Raw genomic sequence first — 22,650 nt, forward strand, 5'->3', positions numbered from 1 at the left:
GATCATATCTGATATCTGTTTGTATTGCAGATCATGTTAATCATTAGTGTCAAGATCAATACATTGGTAAACGGAGTACCCTTAACTTGCTTAACAGTGATAACTTATAATTACAGATTGCAAAATCTGTACTATATAAATACAGTAGGTGGTAGTCATAAATAATACTTTAATAGGTGTCAAGTATTTTTTTAACATATTGATGATTCTTTCAATAGAAGATGGAAGAAGTGTGAGAGGTAACTTCAGACACAAAGGGGGTCATTCTGACCCCGGCTGGCTGGAAGAGCCAGAATACCGCTGCGCGGTCAAAAGACCACCGCGGGTATTCTTGGTTTCCTGCTGGGCTGGCGGGCGACCGCCAGAAGGCCGCCCGCCAGCCCAGCGGGAAACACCCTTCCATGAGGATGCCGGCTCCGAATGGAGCCGGCGGAGTGGAAGGGGTGCGACGGGTGCAGTTGCACCCATCGCGATTTGCAGACACTGAAAATCTTGGTGGGGCCCTGTTACGGGGGCCCCTGCAGTGCCCATGCCAATAGCATGGGCACTGCAGGGGCCCCCATGGGCCCCACGACACCCCATACCGCCATCCTGTGCCTGGCGGCCAAAACCGCAAGGAACAGGATGGCGGTCGGAATCCCCATGGCGGCGCAGCAAGCTGCGCCGCCATGGAGGATTCCCCAGGCAGCGGAAAACCGGCGGTACACCGCCGGTTTTCCGTTTCTGACCGCGGCTGTACCGCCGCGGTCAGAATGCCCAAGGGAGCACCGCCAGCCTGTTGGCGGTGCTCCCGCGGTCGTTGGTCCTGGCGGATTTTACCGCCAGGGTCAGAATGACCCCCAAAGTGTCCTCACACACACTCTCTTTTACTTTCAGAGTAAATGTACTTCTGGTGAGAAGAAGCACAACACACTCTTGTGACTTTGGTACTAAACAATAGTAAAAGCCATTGTATAACCTAGTATGAAGATGAACTAAAGCGATAATTTGTTTTTGGTGTTCACCACCACACAACATACAACTCAGACATCGTACGCTACACCCAAGTATTAGGGCAGCAGCAATGTGATATTTGACCCCACTAGACACAATTGTGAATTATGCTGGGGTAACTAAGGGGTGAACCATAACTTTTGGGAATTGCCATCTTTTGTGTGGTATTCCCCAATATTTTTTTACCCTCTGTAACTACACCTGTTTTTTGTTTTCCATAGGACTTTGTTCACTTTCCTCTTGCTAACCAGGTGCAACGTGCTTGTGATCACCTTATTGCTGCATTTAATTTACTTGTAAGTCACTAGTATATGGTACAACATGTATCCAATGTTACTAGTGGACTTCAGCTCCCATTGTACCACCCACTATAGTAGCACTGCAAAACTTCTCTACAGGTCTGCCATGGCAGCCTGGATGGCAGCTTTAAACTGCCACTTCAACCTGGCAAAAGAAATGTTTTGCCAGATCTATACCTCTCTGAAGCTTTGATCCTTCTGGACCTCACCGCAGCATTCAATACAGTCTCCAACCACACTCCCCTCCACAAACTCCACAACCTATGCCTCCAATAATACAGCCTGAAGTGGGGCTCCTCTTTCCTGTCAGGCAGCATGCAGAGCACCTGCCTTTCTCCCTTCACCTTTACACCCAAGAACATCACCTGTGGCGTACCCCAAGGATCTTCCCATAGCCCAACCCTGTTCAACATCTACATGACCCCCTTGCAGACATTGTCAGATCCTACGGACTCAATCTAGTCTCCTTCACCACTGACATTTCACTAATCCTCTAACTCAGCGAAGACCCCCACAACGCCAAAGCCAACTTCTGCAATGCCAAGACCAACATAGCAACATGGATGGAAAACAGCTGACTCAAATTAAACACCAAAAAAAGGAAGTCCTGACCTTCAGGAAGAACACCTCTGTATGGGACCACAGCTGGTGGCCTGCAGAACTCCACCATTTCCCTCTCCATCAGACCATGCATGAAACCTCGGCATCATCCTCCACTGCCAACTATCCATGAATCGAAAAGTAAACTCAGTTGCCTCCTCCTGATTCTACATCCTCCAAATGCTCAGCCACATCTCAAATGGATCTTTACCGACACCAGAAAGACAGTCATTGACTATGGCAATGCTCTCTATGCCAGAGTGTCTCCCAGCTACTTAAAAGACTCCAGACTCCACCAAACACTGCAGCCAGACTCATCCTCAACCCCCCCTCCAAGTGCTCAAGCATCGCCCCACTCCTCAACAACCTCTACTGGTTCCCCATCCAGAAGAGATGCCAATTCAAAATCCTCATACTCACATACAAAGCTATCCAGAACCTAGAGCCACCCTAAATCAACCATCTACATCACAATAGCGGTTCACCTGGAATTCATTTGAGTAGATTTTGGCAACCAGCTAATGCAGGCAGTAAAACCACCCTATGTCGCCAAAAAGATTTAACATAGATCCAAAGTAAACTCAAAATGCAAATGTTATTGACAAGGCATAGAACACATGATAGATACATATATAAATATGCAGCGAACATACAGAAAAACTATTGTGTGCAGTGTCCCAATCTGAGCTACAAACACACAAAATTGAATGTATCGTGGTTATAAAAAAGCACACTTTCAAATATGTGTGCCAGAGCACACTTAAAATTGGCCTACATGCATGTAAGTTGTTCATGCCAACATCAAAAAGTGTCTCAGAACTCTGGTTCTTTACACACTACCAAACATTATAAAGATATGAACAAACCACACGGCGGACCATTAGTTTCAGGCTGTGGTTCCGTACTAGAACCAATAGGAGAATTAGTTACCTATTTCATTGGAGATTTTGTACTACTGATATCCACCTATGACAGGGACAGCATCCACATGATAAATCTCATAGATGAAATGGACTTTGAACCCTCAAAAACATGCTGGTGACTCTCGTCCAGTTATCACAAGGGCTTGGTGTACCATTCAATCTAGTGCACCCTTCACTCCTATTAATAGAAGACACACTTTGTGGTTACGTATTTAGTTCCACTTCACTATATACTGTGAAGCTTCCTCTTGTTACTTCCCTCAGAGAATGTCGGATAGAGACCATGACATACATGGAAGAGTATATAACAAAGGTAATCAGCAGCCTTTCACTCATACCGGCTTAATAACAGGCAGGTGATGACCTTAAACAGTTACACTTGAAAAATTTGAAAAATGCTAAAAGAAACATGTTAGGACAGAGTTGCACGCAAAAGCAGGTATTATTCCATTAGGGCTCCAAGTGGAGAACGTACTAGGAATCAATAGAGAAGATAAGAGATTTATAGCTGGTTTTAGCCACGCCACCACTACTTGTTCTAGGCACTGGATAGTGCTAGGGATCTAAGTAACAGAGAAATAGAAGAAATAGCAGAACTAGTAAAATTACTCTTAGAGACAAACCCACTCTCAGCTGCTAAACAAGCTACAGACACATGCAACGAAAAGATTGAAAACGTCTATACATATGAAACTAAACAGAAAGCTGAAAAGGTGCAAAACGATATTAAGAATTATAGTAAAGAGAACGCAATCTCATATCTTTCAGATAATTCCTAATCAGAACCACCTGGGACAGAATCAAGAATAATAAAACAGCCTCCTTCTCAGAGTCTTTAGGAACTGACACATTAGTTCAATATTGTTTAGCCAGAGAGAGACGAGAGGAAAGGGAAGAGCTCAGAACCAGAAGGCAGACTTGAAGGAAATATACAGGTGGGGACAAGAGAGTCTTTAGGCGTGACAACTGTCCCATTAGTCCATCTTTTCCATGACAACCTCGAAAAAAGAGATCATTAGTAGAGGACTTTGTCTTGTAGTAAGGGAGAGAACTATTTGTTTTCAGCTTCAAACCGACATCAAACCAACATCCATAAAATTGTTCTGCAGAAAAACATTGAAGTTTTCCTTTTCTGCCAATGAGTCACTACCCACTAATTTGGCTAAAAACTTAAGACCGCCCTCTCTATTCATTCCCCCGAATGTCCCCTGAAGTACTCATGTTTCAGAACCCTGGACCTAATTTCAGAAAAGTGGTGCTGCACCCAGTGTGTTTCCACTTTTTTTGCTCCCCTTAGTGGCCCCCTATGAGATACGGTGCACCATGGCGGTAGTTAGGGAACTAGCATCAACATTTTTGACACTAGTTCAAAGCTTTGCAGGATTAGAGTAAAAAATGTTGATGCTAATCCTGCAAAGCCCATTGAGGCCCATTGTAAACAATGGTGTGCCTCTTTTTAATGCAGACGTTAAAAGTGCCGAAAAAATGATGCAAAGAAATTTCTAAGATTTCTTTGTGCCATTTTTTTCAGCCCCCTTAATGGGGGAGCACCCCCTTTGCATACATTATGGCTGGCGCAGGCATAATGTAGTGCAAAGGGTTACAAAATGGCGCAATGCATACATTGCGGAATTTGGTAAATTTGGCGTGCCATTTTTGACCTAGTTGGGCCACCTTAACATAAAAAAATGACACTCAGGTGGGCCAAGGAGGCGCTAGGGGCTCTTAAATCTGCCCCCTTATATTAAATAATTGTCACAATTGAAGGAGAAGAGCACCTTTAGCCAGTATACCAGCCTTCAGGGAAGACAAGCCCTTAATGCCCTGAAAAGCAAGGCACAGTTCATTGTTAAACCCACTGACAAGTGTGGCGGTATTGTGATTCAGGACCTGGTGAACTATAATAAGGAAATCCTAAAACAATTCAAGAGCACTACCTGAAACTGGCTTACATTCATCTTCTGGAAATCAAGAAGTCCATTCTGCCAGTAACATCTAAAGCCAAAGAGGAGTGATACCTTACAACACATGAGTATATTTCCTTATCAAAAAGAGTCCCAGAACTCCCAGATGCTTTACACACTTCCAAAGATCCCAAAAGATATGATTAAACCACCGGGAAGAGCAATACTTTCAGGCTGTGACTCTATAATAAAACCTAAAGGTAAATATGTAAACTAGTTCCTTATCTATTTTGTACCACTGGTACTAATCTACACCTGGGACAACCCCACAAGATAAATCCAATAGAGAAAATGGACTTTGAACCCTCAAAAACATCCTGGTGTATCTAGGCATAGAATTAATAAATACCAACATACCACAGAAATAAATCATGGAAATCCTGCACAGAATACTTTATACTAGACCATATCCTATTAAAGTCCTTACTAATATTATTATGCAACTCCTTGAAATTGTACTGGCAAAAAACGGTTTCCTTTACAAATTAGAGTATAAGAGGAAACACAAAGACACTTCGATGTGTTCAATGTTTGCAGTATGTCCCTTAATATGCCAATATTCTAATACAAAGGGGGTAAGAACCTAAAGGGATATTTAGTGCACTTAGCAGGAAAACAAGTTAAAGAAACACACACTAGAAGATAATTGGGACATGCCAGCAGTAGCTGGCCATTTTAAATGTTCTAATTGTATTGTATGTAAATTCACTCACAAAACGAAAACTTTCAAACATAGCACAGTAAAACAGGACTTGAAGACTTTTTCAGCTGTAACTAATCAAATGCTTTACACTACATTTAATGCCCCTGTGGGTTCATTTTTATGTAACAAATGACCCAGGTAAACGAAATGCAAAGTTGCCAATGATCCCTTGTGTTACATTTTGTGGAGTTCCACCATGCTGCTGACAAAATAATATGGCAAGTAATCCACCCAGCCTCTCTTCCAGAGAGGAGGTGACCTGTATGCCATCCCACAATGTCTGAAATGCCAATGGTTAGACGGATGCAACTCTAACTTAAAAGGACTGAACTCCATGGAAGCGTGGAGGAACTACATTTCATTTTGTGAATAATGCACTCTGCACTCCTCTGGTCATGTTAGTCTTCCCAGAAGTTGATGAGCATTTGACAGACTTATCCTTTGCACATATCATACGCTGAGTACCGTGCAAAAGAAAATAGTTTCAGTTTTTACAGGGAAATAGAATGAATGCTTATATAAATACCACAATATAAGCAATTTAATTTGCTGTTAACATTAGTAGGATATTGCAGCAATTCCGTTTATGTTTATTTCTATTATGCATATCCAAAAGTTAGATTTAGATTTCACAACCTCAATTAAAATTTATTATTTTTAAACTTCTATTCCTATCCCGGCTCAGTACATTTTTGGATTCAGAATAAATTCTACCTGCTTCAACAATATCTCGAGATCGGCATGACTGCTTGAGTGGCAAGCTGCGGTTTCATTGGCGGCCATCTTTATTAACCTTGGCTAACCCGAGGCCACACACTAGAGAATTCGATTGGGCTGTTATTAAGGGTGCATTACTTTCCCTTCCACACTGTTTCAGACTACTCAGAGTGGCAAGATCCTGGACTAACACTGGCTAACAAATAAGTACTATTTCCCAAATAAGTATGTTTCCAGGCAGTGGTGGCTGTAGGAATTTTTAAGAGTTGGGCATAAGACCAATCAATGAACTGAGATATGTGAGACACCTTCGCGGGCAAGGTGGAGTTACCAACAAAGGTCACTGGGGTAGGCATGGTTTGTGATATACAATGCAAGCCAAGTCCGTGCATTTGTCCCCAGCAGCAAGGATGTGGGTGCCTGCGCCGTCTACACTGTGGAATACACATTAATATTGTGTTGTGTGATGTCCTGAGAAATCTGCACTACCTTGGACACAGTCGGTGCCACCCCTCTTTTATATCACTGAGTAGCCTCTGTCTGGATTCAGGACCCCTTTTAGAACACTACTTGTGAAGAATCTGGTATAAACATGCCTAGTGAAGGAGGCTCGATTAAAGGAGATTCCTTCGATCTGCAGCCGAGGAGCAAATTGACTGGGCAGAGCACTGGAAACTCCCTGTGAAGGAGACACATTATATGATGTTTAGGGGTTGAACTGAAAATGATCATTCACAGCGCCAGAGACTCCATGAATGTCATGCTGAGGTGCACACTTTGATATGTGACACAAACAGAGACATGTCTCTGGCTAAGCTATTGAAGATGTGCTTTCATGGGAGCCGTAGAGACCAGAGCATGTCCGGTCTGAGGCTCAGATCAATGCAACAGATGTAAACTAATACACATGCTACAGTATAAGCATGAGGCAGTGTATCTAAGAGCATGCATGTGACCTGACTTGACAGTTACTGGTGATGCTCACAGACTGCTCTGCTCCCATCTGCCTTGTATCAAGGCAGTTTGCATTCTGTTTATGTGTAAAACCCCACCTTTTTTCAATCATCACAGGTTGACCCGACCCCACCGTGTAAAGACGGAAAGGGTGGGGTGTTGAGGCAGCGTCATTGACAGCAGTGACTGACATGCAGGCCCAGGACGTACAGGGCTGATGTCCTAAGCGTCAGGGGCTGCCATGAAAAAACATGGTACCCACATATCAATTGGGGTGAAGCCTCAAGACCCCTGAGTACGGCAAGCCAGGGCTGGCGCATGATCAGCCCTGGGCTTAAGCTGCAGAACCCAACCACTGCCAAAAAATAATCATAGCTAACACTTGCGCAATAGTGCATGTCCCTATGAAACTTGCTGGGTCACCTGATCCTCTTATAGCCAGGGCGGGACAGAGAGAGAGACAGAAACTGTACAGTTCCTGTATTTCGCGGGCACTGTTTTAATGTATATGGAGACGGAGGCAGAAAGGTAGCAGGGTGGGGCCCCTACACCCTCAGCCAGGAACTGCCCGTTTCCAGGGGAAGCTACTGAGCATATCGCTCACCCCCTCAGTGTTTTTATGAGCTATTCTGGGGTAAGTGCTCTTTAAGCTCACCTTTCACATAATTCTCCTTATCATATGATTAATTCTCAAGATAATGGCCTTATATTTTTTAGGCATTCACATCACTTAAGAAAGTACGTTCATTGTCCAATTCATCACCATTTGGTGTTATTGGTCACTTGCACTTTAGGTGAGTGCTCACTTGGGCCAGATGTATCAATCATTTTTGCATTCGCAAGCGGTGCGAATCGCAAAATTCGGCCATTTGCGACTGCAAAAATGCCTTTCAGGATTTACGAAAGGCATTTGCAGTGCAATTTCAAGGAATCGCTAAAATAGTGATGCCCTGAAATTGCAACTCCATTTAGGGAATCGCAAATTGCGATTCTCTAAATAGGAAATCACAAATAGGGAATTCCTATTTGCGATTTCCAGAGCACATGTATCAAGCATTTCCTAAGTGTGAATTGGGCATTTAGGAAATGCAATTACCACCAAATCCAATGTGGTGGTAATCATGTGCAATTTTAAAAAATGCATTATAAATGCATTTTTAAAAATGACATGTAGCGCACACATGCCCCTACGGTATGTGTGAGCTTCACATGACCACAAATACTTTTTTGGGGTGCATCAAAGGGGGCCTTAGGCCCCCAGCACCCTGGGGTTTGTATTACCTAACTTGCTAATTCCAAACAGAAATATGCAAATTCGGAAATGCAAAACCATTCACATGTATGGGCCTACAGGCCCATAGGGATGAATGGAGTCCCATTCCCTAATTGCGATTCAGTAATAGTGATTGCTAATTTTAAGAAATTGCTATTACCAAATCACAATTTTCACACATCCCATTTTGCATTTCTTAAATAGTGATTTCTTAAAATTTGCTATTTAAGAAATGCAAACCGGGAGCTTGTTACATCTGGCCCTTATTTCCTACCTTACATATTTTATACTACTTCTGTAGTTTTACCTATCATGTCAGCCAGTACCCTAATCCTTCATTGGTCATGTGGCTCTTCCATTGTCCAGTAAATAAATTCACCCACTACAGCCCTCAACTATTTAAATAACACCATTCCATTCTATCAAATAGTTGAATAACTTGTTATTTTTCTACTAGATGTTTCCTTCATTTGATTGTGCTGAATTGAACCTCATCTTTCAAACAGGGACACAACGTCATTGACAACCTATCACACAAACTGTGTCTATGGACAACTTACTTTATATAGTGCAGCTTTATGCATGCTCTGTAACACATACTTGAAAGTGTTTTTGTGAATAACCACAACATATTCACTACTGGGTGTTCCTTTACATTCAATCCAGTGCACAATTGTTTTCCTGTCTGTTCTCTGCATATTTAAATATGTATATGTCATGTGTACTATGTCTCATCAATAACATTTGCTTGTGGAGCACAACTCATGGCCTATATTAAATCACTACTGCAGCCATGGTGTGGTTTTCTTCTCTGCATTAGTTGGTGGCAAAAATCTATTTTGGCCTACTGATATATTCAGATAAATTAAATCCAGGTGAACCATTGTTCTGAATATGTAATTTTGTTTGTAAGCAGCTCAAAATGATTCAGGGACTCATTTTAATAGTAAATTAAAAACCAACTTATTTGTAAAGTCAGATTTTATATTACTATTTTGAAAATGACACTTTTAGAACATTGTCAATTCCATCTAAGCCACAGGTGTCTTTCTGCCAGTGTCACCTGAATGGTGAATGGCTCCAATGTGGTGAGTTGTGGATTGCTCCCAGACAGTAGACAAAAGCTTTGGGTGTGAAGAGTGTTTTTCTTCCTTGAGCAGAATGGCCAGGAGTATTGGCCGAGCTCCTTCCTGGGCTTCAAAAAGTGCCTACCTTGTCACTGGCAAATTCACCTCATACATAGAGCTTTCTCTCTTTGTCTTCCTAGTCAGCTTGCCTTCAAACCTAGTGGGTGGCAGTGAGCTGCCCCAGAAGTGATTTGGAGATACCACCATCAATGAAGAATCAGAGGAAAGACTGCCCTGCTGCCTGAAGAACCTGAAGAAAGATTGAACCTGCTTGCCTTGTACTCAAGACTGCAGAAGTGAGTCCAAGGGTCAGTTGGCTGGCCTCCTTTTTGAGCTACAGGGACACAACTGGCTTTCTGAAGCCTTTTGTGCAACTGTCCAGCTGGCCAATTCCAAATCGACCTGCCCTGGACCCTACGGATGGCCTCTGCTGGAGTGAGCCTAGAATCCCTAGTATTGTCCTCAAGGTCCTGGCCATTGGCTGGTGTTAAACTGTACTCCTCCTAAAATTACCTGAAACCTGAGCTTTAAAAACATTTTGCCAACTGTTTGTTCTAAGAACTGAAGGACTGATGAGAGATTGGGGCTAACCTGGCAAACTTTCCTGAAGAAGGTGCATTGTCGCTGTGCAAAATATTCAGGCTGCTCTTGCTATGTTCTTCTCCACAGCATCAAATCTGATCCAGCAGGACTTAGCTGAGATGGTGTTTTGCTTTGTGGAGCCCACTCTGGCTACAGGCTACAGTCTTGCCCCAGTGGAAGAATCCAGGCACCAAAAAAATGACTAATTCTGAAATTAGAAATCTTCACCAGGCAAAGGTACAATAAGTATCCATTTTGTAAGGGCTCTTCTAATAGATGAGAAATTCAAATTTATTCCACTCTGAGCTTTCCCTCCAAAGTCAATTGCTTCACAGAGACCATGTACGGCAGCTATCCAACGACATGGAGCCTTCTTCAGTCACAACCTGCTGTCTTGCCCCTCTTAGTATTTTTGACTTCCATACCAGAGACTAGGTCAGACGGTATCAATTTTCACCTTAACAAATCTAGCCCTGTATCCAATCAGCACTCCATCACGGTTAGCCTTGACATTTGACTTTGACTGACCTAACACAACTAGTTGGCATTTTACACTTTTTGACTTTATTTTGAACCTTATATTTTAAAAATTCATAACTCTGGTTCTACTTATTGTATTTTTATTGTTTCAGTGTCATTTTATTTCTTAAACTGTATTTGATCTCGTTCTAAATTGGATTGTGATTTGTCTTGTGTTGCGTTTTCACTTTATTACTGTTTTACAGATGCATTACACATTGCCTCTATGATAAGCCTGACTGATTTGTGCCAAGCTACCAGAGGATTAACCACAGTTTTATTTAGTGACTTTTGTGGTTCACTCTGACAAGGAAGTGGTTCTCACCCCCTAAACTAATACTTTAATTTCCTACAACCACTCTTTATAAGATCTTTATACAGACCTCGCTCCCAGCATCCCTGTCAAGTTAGAGCTCAATGGAGCTTGTTCAAAGGCCTAAGAAAGGGAGAATTATGGATGGAATGGAAGCTCCAGTGAACAGCTTTAGCTAAGTGATCCCATAGTTTCTTATGGGGGAAACACATTATAAATTGATATATGATTGGCATTTATATCTAACAGAGCTACAGAAATATTAGTCCCAGAAGAATGTGCTGTTCTGAAGGGGTATGGCGTGATGGGAGATTTTTGATGCATTTGGTGGGATTTACCTCGGATGAAGCTTTACTGTGCTGAAATCTCTGCTGCTATGAAAACAATTACGGGCTACATCATACCTGCGGGCAGTTACTTTGTCATGTTGAGTCTTCACTATAATGCACTCAAATATTAAACAAAAGTGAACTAGCTTTTGATCTGTTGATGTGGAACGTGTTGAGGGCTGAAAAAAATACTTCATCAGCAAACTGGAAGAAAAAAGATCCCACAAACTTATCTTGGTAATTATGTCGGCTGCGGAGCTCATTATCAATCAAGATAGACTTGATTGCATATTAGCAATCAAGAGACTATCAAACGTCCTTTAAAATTCCAGTGACATAATTGAAACAGTATTGAGATTCCTCCTAGGATTATTACCTTCTGTGATATGTCACATCCTCCATTGGCCAAGGGGTCAAAGTTTGTGATGTCAATTCTGTGATGTCATCATTGTGTGAATAAAAATTGTGCTATGTTACTTCCACTACCCCTGGTACTCTGGTGAAAACACAATACCTAACAATAGGATGTGTCATGTTGTTTCCTTGCAGCTGGATGACCAACTTGGAGTGTCAACACTTTTGAAACGCAAGGGTGCACTGTATTTGGAGGAATACAGCACACCCCAGTGTTTCTCCCTGCGTGGGTGCTGAACTAAGCTGCCTAACGCCAACGCAGGCATCCTTCAGACCCTGAAGAAGGGCCTAGTGCTGTTTCACAATAAGTAGAACCTGAAGGCAGTTGGCTGAGGAGGCAGGAAAGAAAGAGATTGTGGTTGCCTCCAGAGCGAGGACTGAGCACTGTCCCAAAGGATACTGAAAAGTCTGACCTGAGCAACAGCGAAAGTGAGCAACCAGAGCTCAGGCAATCAGAAAGAGCGAGAGTGCCATGTCTAAGGTACTCATCCCCTGAATGGACATACTTTGTTGATAATGATGTTGAAGGGGAAACCTGTGATCTGAGAGACCAAAGTGAAATTCCAGTTGAGCCTTCTTAAATGTGAGCTGCAACCTGAACTGAGTTTAAATCTGCACACTCATTGAATGAACTAAGTTGAGAAATTACTGATCATTTGAACTTAACTTGATTTGTAAATAATAAAAAGGATATTTCTTGAAATTAATTAACAAGAGTCCCCAGGCCTGAGGCCTAATGGTGTCATTTAGAAGAAGGCAGAGTAGGGCTAAGGTAGTCTTACAAAGATTTTGTGCTCAATTTCATTGCACGACAATTCAACTTTGTTTTGCCACTTGCAAAAATAGAAACGGACAGAGAAAACTCTGCTGCTGCTAATTTCTACCGCTCTGATTTTAGAGACGTTATGGAAACTAATAACACACATAGACGTAGATATATATTAGGAGGAGTGTTGCTTGTCACTATTGTAGTATTAATCATTCTCTTTGTAGGATTGTCCTCACCCACATCTTCTGTTGTAGCTGACCTTAAGTCCAGCATTATCCCTTTGAAGCTGAGTCCCATAGATAATAGTTTGCAAACGCTGGATTATAAGGCTTTACATGGATGAGATTATTTATCAAATGCCTAGTTTAAATTGCTTTATAAGTGTGTTGACTTGATGGCTCCAATGGATTGCTATGTATGTACGCAATAGCCTGCATCATCTGCCTTGGACATCATGTACATCATATTCCTCTCACATATTGTGTTATGTGTAGTCTTTTATTGGGTATTTTCTATGGGCAGGGTCATTTCTAGCATTAGTTTTGAAATTTTTTTTTATCGCCTGATTTAGATCTTAATGGGAATACCGCCATTCCAATGCAGCAGTGGTCCCAAGTACTCCATCTAGCTGATGGAGTTCTTACTGTCATATTTAGATGTATTGCGGCCGAGCCACTGACTGCTTTGACGGAGTGCTCTTCATATCAGTCTACTCATGGGCTCCCGCCAGCCATATTTAGATATTACAGTTCTACAGATGTTGCACTGGTGGCAGATATCTGACAGGGAGAGCCCATCGCTGGAGTCAATGTTCAATGTGCAATGACTATGGAAAAAAGGCAAGTAACACTCAACCCATGTACTTTAGCCAAATGTGTCCACCTGCATAACACACTATGCACACACATTGAACCTTTGCCATTCCACCACAGCACAACATTTAAATGCAGAAAATACACAATGCCATACATCCTAAAACACAACATACACATACTATTGACACACTCACACAAAGGCACAACTACACACATATGAACAACCAGAACAAAACAAACACTCTCACCTTAATATTGCACACAACACACCGCACAACCAAGCATACACAACAAACACCAAAACCGAAAACAAGTGTCACATATACAGAAACAACCACATCACTCACTCCAGCTCCCTCAACCAGCCAATCCACTCCCACTTTTCCAAAAAGCTTTGAGGTGCCAAATTTGTACCCAATAGATACCCATTTATGATAAGGACATCCCTGGACTATACAAAGAGATAAATTAAGGGCAAGAAAGGCAGGGAAATTGTACCATACAACTATTTTTCACTGTCACATGAGTTACATTGGCAAAGTAATATACATGGGAGTAGGAGTATATGTCTAATTAGTTGAACCCAACTTTCACACAGTGTGTCCCACATTATGTATTGTGTACAATTTGCTGTGTCATTGGAATAGAATAGTTGCTCCAGTGAGGAAGCACAACATTTTGCTTACAGATCCCATTGCAAAGTGCACACAAGGACATAGTTTACACTTGTGATATACTCTTAATTTCGGTGCAAGCATTCATTTGGTAATGAATATTTACACTAAAATAAATAGTGTGTATGTCATCAATGTATTTTTACAAACATTAATGTCTGACACAGATGGTTTGCAGACATATGCATGTCACTAGTATCGTTGTGTAACGTGTAAATTACTGCACTGTTCCGAGCTAATGTTAAGTGACCAAACAACATTCACTGGTTCTGTGTAATGCTGACCATTGAGTCTGGTGACGACGGGATCATGTTTCCTTCGTGGTCCAGTGGCAGAAGCAATGGCAGGTCTCATCTAGTTGGATTCAGTCAAAAACGGGAGTGGAAATGGGAAAAAGGTAGGTTCATTTCTCATTTTCCTTTCAATCCACCAATGAAGTTATGGAGGTAGCACGCCATGATTTCCTTGGTGGGAAGGCACATAATAACTTGCTCAGTGGGAAAAGTATCTGGAGTCCCACCACCAACCACTATATTTAGTTGTGCCATCAACACAGGTAGAGATTCATTGCAGAGTCAGTAGGACTCAAGCAGTTTTTGTCAATGGGGCTCCAAACATTTAAATACAATGGGTGAATTATCAAGGCAGCGGACAGGAAATCTGACGGAAAAGTGATGGTGTGTCAGTCAAGATCTAAATTAGGCTTTCAATATCAAGAGCATGCACCATCAGAACATCACTTTTACAGACTTCCGACACTTTTTGTGGCTTAAAACTGCTTTGTAAAAAAAATTCCCCTTTACATACTTCACTTTGCGTGAAAGGGGAGTGCAATAGGTGTTGCTGTGGGTGTTCGACTGCAACACCCATTGCATTTTAACACTACCCTAGATTTATGAGGATTCGTAAACCTGAAACACCGCCATTCCAGCGGTGGAGTTAGAATGGCGCAATGAGGAGAAATACTTTTATTTCTCATTGTTTTTCCTTTTCCTATGTGTGCTGCTTTCTGAGCAAAACACCATTAATGATTGTTTATGTGCAGGAAAGTGTCCCTGCATTGTGCAGCACCCATAGGAGTAGCAAATCACCATTGTTGATTGTATATGTGCAGGAAGGGACACCTTCCTGCACAGAAACAATCATTCACTGTAATGCAGGCACCCTTGCACTGTGGTGCAAGGGTGCCTGCGTTGTTGCTAGGCAGCTAATTTTAGTGCAAGCTCTAGGAAAAAAAACATGGATGCACCGTATTGTATTAAATACAGCACATCCCTACCTTTCTAAAGTGACAAAGCAAAAAAGAACAGATGATGGACCGAATGGTAAACATTGCAAACAGTCACCCCCAATCACCATGCTACCCCAGTTTGGACCCAGCCATATGCAAATCAGTCTTGACCCTGTACCCCATAGCAACAGTCCACCCCGAAGTGCCAAGCAAGCTCCTCCCTGAACTAGAAACAAGCATCCTGGGACCGGTTTCAGGGTATCACCCCTTATCAACCAGGATTTTTTTTCCGCAAATCTGGCGCCGTGCTGTGACGCTTCTTAGTAAATGAGGCCCTTCGTTTTTTTCAGAAATTCCCATACATCAGTATTTGAATAATCGCCCCGGTGTTAAAGAGATAAAGATAAATGAGAGATTCTTTAAACCCACTGTGACACTGGACACTGCCAATGTTCACCGAAACAATTTGACAGATGTTGAGAAAATATTTCTCAATTTAGTTAAAAAAAGGAGAAATATTGAATATAAGTCAAAGACAGGCATGGACCTTAAGAATCAGCATATGTGGTCTAGAGACAAAATTGAGCAGCAAGTGGGGGAAATCAAGCTCCATGGACTTTGAATGGGAAACATAAAGGAAAATTATGCATAATTACAGATAAATCTTCAGATTAACATCATATTCTTGGGAAAGAGTATATGTGATCACACATTTGAGATTAGAGGAAACTGGGAAGTGTTTTTGTCAGGTAAAGATCCTGATATTTCTGGAGTTTATTGTATTTGTGGAGAACATGCTTATTTCAAGTTGCCCACAAGATGGTATGGTGTATGTTATTTAGGTGTAGTGTTTCTGAAAATATATTATATGAAGCACTTTAATGATCTTTTGTGGGAAGTGAATTCCAGACCTAAGCAAGGTGCTAGTGTTGAAGAAGTATGGGGAGACATCTTTGGTGCAATGATTCCATTTGAAGGTGTGATTTTAAGTGACATAAAGATTAGAAGGTTGTCTACCCAAGTGGATAAACTGTCCACCAGTATGTCAGGGGATTTATTGGTTGTAGATACTATAACATCCATTGTTTTGTAAAATCATCTTCTGCTAGACATTCTTCTCATAAAAGAGGGCACAGTATGCAGGATATTAAAGGTCAAGCAATGCTGTACTTACATCCCTGACAAGGTTAACAACGTGAAGGAATATATCAAGAATAGTGCTGTGCGATAGAAGATTTGACTGAGTTAGAAGCTACAGGTGCTTTGGAAACAATTGGAGATGGGTTTTCTAGGATTGGCAGAGGGTTTGGAAACTTGGGAAATGGAATTCCCAAGTTTCGAGACCTCTTATCATTATTGCCATCTGTGCTCATCATCTTTAAGGGATATTAATATGTGAAGGCAAGGAAAAGAAAGACAACAGCCAAAGGGATTGAAAAGAACAAGAGGGGATAGGAACTGGAGGAGAGTCAGAGTAGATTTTATAATGACCTAAAACATTTGGAAAATACTTGACAGAAGCTGTTGAGAACTACAAGATCTTTACTTGATCTTACCTGATATGCATTCACATTTGTGATATTGTAATGGCTTACATCGTCATCAGATGGGGGACTGGAGTGGCACAATTTTGACTCCATCCTTTATATGTCGTCATTGAGCAAAATAGGCATTAACCTTTGATATCATATTTACTGTTTGCCTTAATAAAATTAAAATGTTTGCACATTTAGAAATATTAATGCAATGCAATCACTGAAAAGTCTGCTGTCTTATAACGGACATACTAATGCTCATATAAAGTGCTTACATGTATTTATTATTCACATTTGCCATTTGTTCTTTAAATTGCATTTATTGAAGTAAAATGTATTCCCCTGTGTGCACGTGTAACCATGTAATCAAAATGCACATTGAATGATTAGTTAAAGTCAGGCTAACTTAACTGACAGAAGCCCTTAATTATAAATTGTGTTTTACCTGGATAGTGTGTTCTTTTCCTTTGCAACTGCATTTCAAGACTTCGTTAGCCAGTGAAAAGGAGTATGGTCACATGTATTAGCTTGCTGATAGTAAGGTCTGAGAGGATAAATCTTGGCAAGAGACATGAAGATATAGGGCCTCATTACAAGTTTGGCGGAGGGGATTAATCCATCGCAAATGTGATGGATAGCTCATACCGCCGTATTACAAGTTCCATAGGATATAATGAACTTGTAGTACGGCGGATGAGATATCTGTCTCGTTTGTGATGGAGTAATCTCCTCCTCCAAGCTCGTAATGAGGCCCTTAATGTGCAGCTGGAGCCTTCTTGTACCAGGAAAGTAGGGTGCCCAAGGTCATAGTAACCGTCTGGGATCTGTGGGATGAGAAATTCAGGAGGTGTTTTAAATGCAGACGATGGATCCAAATCCAATTGGTTCTTCAAAGGGAGGAAATGATAATGTTCTCTTTGTTTTAACTAATTCTTACGCTTTTAGAAGTTAGGACAGGTTTCCCTTCAACTTCAAGAGGTACAGACCTCTCTGCTGCCCTTCTTCTTGCAAGTGTGAACCTTTATACTAAATACATCCTTTTTCTGGAGGATTTCAACTGAAGCCTTTGCTATGCTCACACCTTCTTGCATTTCCAAATTCCTTAAGATTCCAATCTAACCATCCTTCTTCCTAATTTAGAATACCGACTAGATTATTTTAGAATCATTTCATGTTTGGAAGAGAGAGCAGGGGTTCCTTTAAGGAACACCAGTTTTGAATTCTCAGTTTCTGTTTTGCTGTGGTTGTTACTGCCTTGAATCTTCATTTGATGCGACTGAGCTGATTGCAATATTTCAGCTTGCCAGCTGTAATTATATACCTTTTCAATATTTTATGACGTGCATATAGACTTGATTGATTATTGATGGGAAATAAATCATTTAACCTAAATTTACCATTTTCGGCTCAAATTCTGTTGCTAAATGGGCTATCCAAAAATCTAAATTTTGTAATAGTGTTGATTCCCTCATTGTCTCTGTCAACGTAAAAAGATACATCTGGTAAAAGATTGTAAACATGGTTCATGCACGCTGACACATGCAAACTTATGTCTAACTATTTAAGCAATAACACGTAGACAAGCAAGACCATAATACTTTTACATCAGACAAATGTATGTGTGAGTGTCAAACTCACTGTCATCGTTACAACCTATATATCTGTTAATGTCAGAATAATACCCTTTCGGGCTTGGGGTGGATGGCACTATGCTAATTCTATGCCTAAAAAACTTTGCTAGACAGTCTGTAGAGGTGAGGACATTTAGGGTGTTGCTGGTGGTGTAGGGTGCCCTATACACAAGCTGCTATCCACTTAAACTTGAGAACTTTCCACAGTTCTCTGCTTCTTTTTTGCAAAATGTATGCAGCACTCCAAGCATGAAAGGGTATTTTTCTGACTTACAGTTGATGCTTCCTTGTGTCTTGACAAAGCTAAACCTCTCTGAAGAGCTAAAATGATAGTGAAACACGTCAGGGGTTCCCTTTATTGATAGCAGGTTAACTTGGAGGGTATTTGACCAGTTTAAAGGTGTGTTACTGTGCCTGGAGTGGCAAAAGGCTTTTGCCAAGTTACAGCTACCTATGGATGGCACTGTGCTAATTGAATGACTTTGCTGTATGAATGGCAAATTACTTTTTCCCCTTTCTAGTTTGGCATGGATGGGACTGTACTAATCCTATTCTTAAACCCCTTGCTAGAAAAACAGACATATGAGGGGAGCAACTTTAGGGCCAGATATATCAAGCATTTTTGCATTTGAAAACAGTGCGAATGTCCGTTTCCGAATGCAAAAATGCGTTTTACGATGTATGAAAGGTATTTGCAGTGGGAAAATAAGAAAATGCAAAAATAGTGATTTCTTGTGAATGAGACACGAATTAGCGTATCGCAAATAGCGATAGGATTTACCAAATCGCTTTTTGCGAAACGCTAATTGCAATACAGAATAGCGATTCGCAGATAGCGATCTACTAAATCATGCCGCTATTTGCAAGATGCAGATTGCAACAAGCAAAAACGGATTAGCAATGCGATGTAGCAAAAAATCGCAAATTGCGATTATTCGCAGAATGGCCATTGGCACATGCAATTTAACACGAACTGAAACCAGGTGGTAACCAGGTGCAACCTATACTGTATAAAGAGGCCCATAAGGCCTCGGCCCCTCTTCAACAATGGCTGCACTCTAAGTCATGGCGAGGAGAATGAGGATCTTGGCAGGTTTGAGGAGAGAGAGGAGGAGACAGGAGTGCATTTCAGAGTGCGCATAACCCTTTTTGAGCAGACTGAGGAGGAAATTTATGATAAGTACAGGTTAAGCTCAGCCATGATACTTGACCTGATAGCTGAGCCACGACCCATGCTGCAGCACACAACACACAGGACCAATAGCATACCCACACATGTGCAGGTATTATGCTCCCTGCACCTACTAGCCTCAGGGAGCTATCAAGGGGTCATAGCAGCAGCTGGAGGGGTATCACAGAGTGCCCTCTCTGGATTTTTCAACGCATTTCTCAATGCCATGCTGAGCAGAATACAACTGTACATAAGATTCCCCAACACCCCACAGGCATTACAACAAACTAAAGTTAATTTTTACCAGATAGCACAGTTCCAACATGTCCTAGGTGCCATTGATGGGAAACATGTAGCAATCTGTCCTCCATCGGCCAGCGAGTATGTGTATCGCAACTGTAAAAAACATCATTCTATGAGCATACAGGTGATATGCAATGCCTCCTACATCATTACCGATCTCGTGGCCAGATACCCAGGGCGCACACATGACTCCTACATATTTCGCCACAGTGGGCTACACACAAGACTGCTAGCTGGGGAGTTTAGGTAATTTGATAGTTCAGAATAATGCATTGATGTAAGCATGAGGTCAGACAGCAAATATACTCATTTTACTCTCTGTGCATTCAGGAGACAGTGCCGATGCAGTGCGCACCTATATGCTAACGCCCTAGCTGAGCCCTGCCACTCCAGCAGAGAGGAGGTACAATGCTGCACATAGGGCTACCCACAATGTGGTGGAGAGCACTTTTGGGCTGCTGAAGAGCCGTTTCAGGTGCATCCATAGGAGTGGAGGTGCACTATAGTACAGCCCTGACCCAACATGCAACATTGTTGCCACATGTGCTATTCTGCACAACACAGTAACCACCAGTGGCATACCAGTGGAACTCATGGAGCCAGACTCAGAAGAGGATGATGATCCCTTACCACCCCTTCTACCAGCAGACAGGACCAGTGCAGCAGAAGGTAGGCAAAGACGTGCTGACATCACGTGCAACCATTTTTGATGTAAGTAATGACAAATCCACTTCAATAATATGTATTTCAGTAGTTAGCATTTTTATTACCTTGACTTCAGGTAAACAATGTGTCATTAGGACATAGCTATTCACAATGGGCACACATGAACTATTAACAGTGTCACACTATTAGCATCATAGCATGACTTTATTTCTAATTGTTGAGGTGGTCCCCTGTAGCCCTCAACATCACTTCTTACGTCCACACACTCCACTTGAGTGCTCAGTGCCCTCGCTGGCACCTCTAGTAGCAGGTTCAACTGCAGTACTGTGTCTGGCACTGCGACGCCTCGGATCAATCACAGGGACTGTCAGACTGGTGAGGCTAGAGGACTCCTCACTGTCACCAACACCCAGTTCGCTGGTTGTGGCACTGGTTGCTGTTTGCATGGCTTCCACTACGTTGGTAATTTGCACCAGCCCCTGTGCAATGACCCGACTGCAATGTGTCATTTCCACCTGTGTGGCAACAGCACACCATGACATCTGGGCTGTTGAACTTACAAGCCGATTGACTGATCTTCAGAAGCTATCAAACTTTCCTAAATATTGGTGATGGCGCCTGCGCTGGGTGACGCACTCCTGCTGTATCTCAGTGCATAGTTCCCCAATGGGCTGTGTCATCTCCTTGGTGTTTTCAGCAACTCTTTGCTGTCCCTCAATCAAGGTCTCCAAGTGCTTGTTTTGTACCCCATATTGCTATTGTGAGACACAAACTGTCTGTGCAATGACTTCAAATGTTTGCATTGCAGGTGCTGCACCTTCAGCATGGAAGCTTCCAGGCCGCTAAAGATTGATGGGCCCACTCCTTTTTCTGTGCCATGTCTGCCTGCATTGTGGCGCCTCCCAAGGGGAGTTGACTGACGCTGGCACTGGTGCAGGGACTGCTGTCTTCCTCTGGGACTCGCCTCTGGTGGTAGTGTGGGCTTGTGTTCTGGCATCTCATCTGAGTCCAGGTTGTACTCTGGTAGTGGTAACACTCTTGCCCTGTGTCTAGTCAGAACAATACTGTAGGACGCACTGGTATTTGAGTTCGACTGTGGCTGTGTTTCTGCTTCCCCCACTTTTTCAGGTCCTACAGCAGCAGGGACCGAGTCGTCTGCAAGGACAATGTGCAGCATGTCAGTTCTAGCATTTGTCACAGATTTCCACAGTGTTGCTTTAAATGTACAATTAAATTGTGTCACCCTGAGTCGTTTGTGGTGTTTCTCTCTGTGGCTGACCACTATCTTGTTATTTATGTTGTGTATTCACCTAGGGTTGTGTACTACCACTCCCAAAGGGCACTGTTGTGTTGTATATAAGATGTGACATGGACTACTTTTCATTGTGCATTAAGCTATGTTCTATTTCCTAAGGGGCATGTGTACATGCACATGTGGGGATACACATAATCACTGGCCTTACCTTTGCTGGTGCTGTGTGTCCCTGAGGTGTCAATGTCAGTTACACCACTGACAGCTTCTGGCAGCAATGTGGACTCCACCAGGTCTTTATATAGGGGTGGACGGTGTGTCGGTGGATGGTCCGCCTCCGGTGCTCCTTGCCTCCCTAAGCCTGCTGGCCACCCTCTCCTTGGCACGGGACCACAAGTCGTACCATTGCTTGCATATCTCCTCCACAGAGCACTGCACAACACCCACTGCGCATATTGTTGTCTGGATGTCAGACCAGAGTTTCCGCTTCTCACTCTCAGGTATTTGGAGTGAGGTCTTGCAAAATAGTCTATCATGGTTCCCAACAACCTCCACAATGAGCACCTCCAATTCTTTCTCACTGAATTTTAGCTTTCTCTTTCTGTCTCCCTTCTCCTTCCCATTGCCAGCATTGGCCATGTTGCAGTTTGATCCTGGCTTCCTCACAATGCTGACTTCCAGGTGCTGGGCTGTGTCTCTCTCACTGTGTGGCATCTGGAAACAGCATGGGCTGACTCACTTCCTGCTTGTGATGTCATCACGCTGTTCCGGTTTGCCGTTTTCGCTATTTGCGATTTTCAGTTAGCGAATCGCAAATTTGTTTGCAATTCGTTATTTGCATTTCGCAAATAGCGTTTGTGAATTTTAAGAAATTGCTATTAACGATTTTCAAA

The sequence above is a fragment of the Pleurodeles waltl genome, chromosome 9 (genome assembly GCF_031143425.1).
Source record: "Pleurodeles waltl isolate 20211129_DDA chromosome 9, aPleWal1.hap1.20221129, whole genome shotgun sequence".
Taxonomy (NCBI): Eukaryota; Metazoa; Chordata; class Amphibia; order Caudata; family Salamandridae; genus Pleurodeles; species Pleurodeles waltl.